Source organism: Alligator mississippiensis, chromosome 6 (assembly GCF_030867095.1).
Source record: "Alligator mississippiensis isolate rAllMis1 chromosome 6, rAllMis1, whole genome shotgun sequence".
Lineage (NCBI taxonomy): Eukaryota > Metazoa > Chordata > Crocodylia > Alligatoridae > Alligator > Alligator mississippiensis.
In genome coordinates this window covers 94,513,304-94,518,198 of record NC_081829.1, presented here as the reverse complement: position 1 = coordinate 94,518,198, position 4,895 = coordinate 94,513,304, and the positions used below count along the sequence as shown (strand labels likewise).

Below are 4,895 nucleotides of genomic sequence, written 5' to 3'. Positions count from 1 at the left end.
CAGGGCACAGCTTTTTGGGGTAACTACATGCCATTTCCCCAGGCGGCAGAGATAACGGTGCCCATGCTCATACCTGCCGTAGTGCGGCTCCTCCATGGCTGGGGTGGCAGAGAAGCGGGGTGAGGCAGTGACTAATCTTTGCTCTGAAATATAAAAGAAACAGGTTTTTTGTTTTTTTTCCCTCTCCAGCAGTGCATGCTACAGACCACACACCAGGATATCCTTATAGTCGTGGATCCAGGAGCCCTGCTTGGCGTGCATTTGAAAACGGTGAGTGTGGCTTCCTCATTCAGCATTCAAACCCATCCCCATGCGAGCTGGTGTGAACACCAAGTTTATTAACAGGGTTACTTCCCTCTTCTGAGCTCATGCAGGAGCTTGGGGGTGGGAGAAATGAATTATATTTTGCAATGCAATATTTCCTGCGTAAAATCATTTGCAATTGAAATCATTTGTTTGGATATCAACCTCTAGGTCACTGTCCATGCTCCATAAATGGGGCCTGCCTATTTCTATGTATACCACCTCGTACTTCTCATTGAAGCGTATGTTAAAAGACACCCATCTCGCCTCCTTCCCAGAGCCACATGTAGGCTGGCACCCCAAAGTGAATGCCATGACCAAATCCTTCATGGAAGAAAAAGCTTAAATGACTAGTAGTGTGTAATGACCTTCCCCCCCACTATAACCTCCATTTCATTGGTGTTGCCTTCTGGTGAAATAACGTTTCGACAGTAAAAGTTAGGGGCTGCCAAAGCTTTTTGGAAATAGGCATTTGCGGACTCCAGCAAGTGTGAAGTGGGTCCCCCGGTGAGACGGGTGCTGGGGCAGTCGGCGGTGGGAACGTGTCGCCGGTTGTAACGGTTCAGACAGTGAGCCAGAAATCAATGTTGTACAGGGCAGATAAGGGAGAAAAGCAGCATCGATTCCCCTCCCTTCCAGAGGTGCCACGGTCGTCTGCACCGTTCAGCCCCCGCGGTTGAGAGGACCTGGGAGTGCGGCATGTAGTAAACTTCGAGGGAGGTGGAAAAAAAAATCACACGTCTGCTGAGTCATAATTACAGCCCTGACAGAGGCAGCAAATGGCAGACTTCAAGGGACAACACCAGGGTTGTAGAGGAAACGTTTAATGTGGAGCAGACACACGAGGACTATTAGTGGAACAGAGAGATGACTCAAGCAATCTGGCTAATGTACAGGACACGTAAGTACTGTCAGAGGGGGGAAAAGCGAGCGTGTAAAGATGCCATCTCTGTCCTTAGCAGATCAGTGCTGTGTGCGTTTTGACTCGGGCCTAATTTGCCTCTGTGATGAAAACAAGTTGTAACTCCGTGGAGCCGACGGCTGCAAGTCCGGTGGACGCGACACTAACTGCGCCGGGCGCCGTGGCGTGGGGAGAGACTCTAGCACTGGGATGAGCCAGAAAGAGCCCAGCTGGACGTGCACAAGCAGCTCAGCTCACACACGATAGTCGTAGCCGTTCACATTGCACGCTTATCCGGAGCACGTCTCCCTGCAATGCGACGCAGGCAATAGGCAGTCCCTGCAGCCCCAGTCCTAGTCAGTCGGAGCAGGTTAATATTCCTCCCCTGCACCTAAAGCACCTATTTTAATAGCTCCATTGTCTTGTATTTCTTTTCTCTTTTACTGTCAGTTGAACATGATGGTGACCTCATTGCAGACTTCTAGCCCAGGGTAATCTGGGATGCATCACAGGTCATCCCCTGCAGTTATTACTGCTGGAGAAGGGCTCTCTGCGCAGGTGAGTATTGCTTAATTAGAAAGGAAAACAAGTAATGAAACTCTGCAGTCAGACCCTTGGCTCGTCAAATCCGGAAAAACCAGCCTCGCAGTCCTTAGCTGTTTGCTCGCAGCACAGTCGTGCCGGAGAGAAGCTGGTAGGTCTGTGAATTAATGATGTGCTCCGCACTCCTGGTTTGCAGTCGCTGCACTCCTCCCGTGCGGTTTGCTTGTCAATCTGTGCCATGAGTTTTCAGAGCCGATCAGATTATTCACTGCGCATTAATCATTCGGTCAGCTGAACTTTCGCCCCCTCACAGAAATCAATCCCGAGCGGGCTTTTACTTTTATGGATTTGTTCATTAGTTGTCCTCAGTGGAAGAGTTAATAGTTAAACCTTTCACACTTGTTTTCTCACATCAGGGTGCCAAAGTCCATACTTGGATGCCAAGGTACAAGGAGCCTGATTTCCCGAAGCGTTCAGCACTTAGAAGTTCGTCTGGGATTAACGGGAGCTGCGGGCGTTCGGCACCTCTGACCGTGTCTTTGTACCTGGATTTGCGCTCCTGACGTGACACGCACGCACAGGGTAGACCATTGAGGTGCCTCTGTTGTTTGCAGGCTGTTCGTGTGTCTCAGTTGTGATGTGGTAGTGTCGTTCGACCGGACCTCTTAGTCCTCGTAGTATCGTTTCACCTACCTGAATGGAGAAGTGAAATATTTTTAAACAAGCAAATAATATAGGACCAAATGCCCAGTTCTCTCCCCCTCCCGTGACTGCCCTTGGCTGAGTGCATAGGAGGCCATTAGGGCGAAGGACAAGGAAGAACGCAAATCTGTAGGTCTGAGTAAAGGATAAAAAAGACAGCCAAAAACCCATAATGAACGGAGTCTGAATGAGTGTCTGTGAGCGCTGCTTTTGCCCCATTCCCCCAGCTCTATCAGCAGGCTGCGAAGGTTTCTGGTGGAGAGTTTAATTTCCCTACAGGTGCAATAGGCATTTGCTCCTCCTTTCTAAAATTATTCAGATACCTTATAAATATTGCAGCATATTGCTTTATTTGTACGAGCCCGGCACTGATTTATAACCTTGAGTGACAAATAAATCCACTCAGCTCACAGGACTAGATACGGTTTTAATTGTTAACAAAAGGGCATTTATTTAATGACATCACTTCCGTTCATTTTGCATGTGTGTTAAGGCATGAGGTGGGGTTGGGGTCGGGGAAAATGAGCTGGGTTGATGGGCTTGGGGAATTAAATCATGTCATTATCCAATGGGACAGAGTAGGTGATTGCAACTCCAGGCATCGCCGCTGCACCGCCTCGCGGCCGCTGGCATCACGCCGACAGCGGGAGAGAGGGACACGTGCCACAGTCCGCTCATTCTTCAGCTACTTTCATTTACCAAAAGGACCAACTTGTCCCGTACACAGCCCTCGGTCAGGGTTATCTCAGGTTATTCCCACGGATACTGTATTTGTGCTAGGTGCTGTACAAACATGCCTGTGATCCCTTGGCTTGAGGCCTGGGCTAACAAATGGTTGTTGACCTACATCCGGGTGAGGAGAACATGTCGTAAGTCAGGGCTGATGTTACGAACATGCGCTCCAGCCCCTGATCACATATGACTATGCAGCTAGTAGCTATATTGGCTTGGGGGGGTGGGTGTGGGTGGGATTGGGTCAGTTTAATAGTGGGAAATAGGTGGGTTAAACATCCAGTTTAATAATAGGAAATAAGTGGGTTAAGGGGGTGCAGGGGTGGGATTGGGTCAGTTTAATAGTGGGAAATAGGTGGGTTAAACATCCAGTTTAATAATAGGAAATAAGTGGGTTAAGGGGGTGCAGGGGTGGGATTGGGTCAGTTTAATAGTGGGAAATAGGTGGGTTAAACATCCAGTTTCATAGCAGGAAATAAGTGGGTTAAGGGGGTGCAGGGGTGGGATTGGGTCAGTATAATAGTGGGAAATAAGGAGGAAATGAAGCTTTGAGTAAAGGTTTGGGACTAGAGTCACGGGGTAGGGGGGACTTAGGCAAATCCCAGGGATCAGGCAGGGCTTCTGGAGAGCGAAATGTTTGGCTTAAGTGTCTGAAGTGGCAGTTCGGTGTCTAAGTGCCATAGCCGTGGCAGTGTTTTGCTGCCATACCTGTGTCAGTCCCAGGTAGCTTGTACCCCCTAGCCAATGTAATTATGTTGGCAATCTGCACCGCCCACACCTAAAACACCCACACACTTGAAAGCAGCCATGCCAGAGATGCCAAACTCACCCCTGTGGGCTGGATGAGCGGCCAGACCAGCCCCACAGACGAGCGGGTGTCCTGACCGGCATCTGTCCACCACGAAACACTTGGACAAGAACTTCTCGAGTTATCCCTTCAATCCTCAGTTGCATCTTCTTGCCAATGCCATGAAGACTAGGAGGTGTTGAAGTATCACTGCCACGATGGTTAGGAAATATATGAGGAGTAAGGGTTTTCTGATGGTTTCTTTTATTGGACCAACTGTAGAGTTGGGAAAGATGTTAGGCAAGCCATGGCAAATATCCCCCTTGCTTGCTCTGTAGCCTGTTGTTTTTTAAGCTAGTTTAAGAGAAGCAAATTGGCAGTGGTTTCTAACTACGAGCCAGTGTATGGGCAGAAGCTACCAACAGCTCTCACCCCTGAGTTGGAGATCTAAAGGCTTGTTCTGGCTCCCATAAGCTCAGTCTTGTCCGATGGGACAAGAGTGGGGATGGGTACAAAGCCGTGCCATGGTTGTGCATACAACTTGCAGCCAAGGCCCTGGGGGTCACGCTCTACTTCCACAGCTATACTGGGGCACATGGCTAATGCCCATTGCCACCAGAGTACATTGATATTTAGCTTGGGCATGCACAACCCAAGTCTTAGGCAAGCGGAGCATGGGGCAGCCCACCCTGCTCTCTCCTCTTTTTATGCTGAAGGGCTATAGGAGGAGAAGAAAGATGTTAGTCTCTCTAACCAGCAGGCTGCAGGAAGTTACAAGAGTTGAACACTTCAGCCTATTTAGGAGCTTGCTAGACGTGCAAGCTGCTGATTCAAAGATTTTTTTCCCCTCAGACTCAAATCCCTGGGCTGGTGTCTGGTCCTGCCTGGGCTGCAGGGCAGGGGTAGCACCGAGAGCCTGTTTGGAGG

General features: G+C 49.5%; 1 long non-coding RNA gene across 2 annotated transcripts; it reads left to right on the top strand.

Annotated features, from left to right (window-relative positions):
• The first annotated feature begins 695 nt into the window (after positions 1-695).
• On the top strand, positions 696-2,859 carry LOC109282825 (uncharacterized). Of its 2 annotated transcripts, XR_002089847.2 has the most exons (3): positions 727-1,204; positions 1,655-1,762; positions 2,164-2,859. It is a non-coding gene; the product is annotated as an uncharacterized LOC109282825 (long non-coding RNA). The 2 variants fall into 2 exon arrangements; XR_002089846.2 differs by having other exon boundaries at positions 696-1,204; positions 1,655-2,859.
• The last annotated feature ends 2,036 nt before the right edge of the window (positions 2,860-4,895 follow it).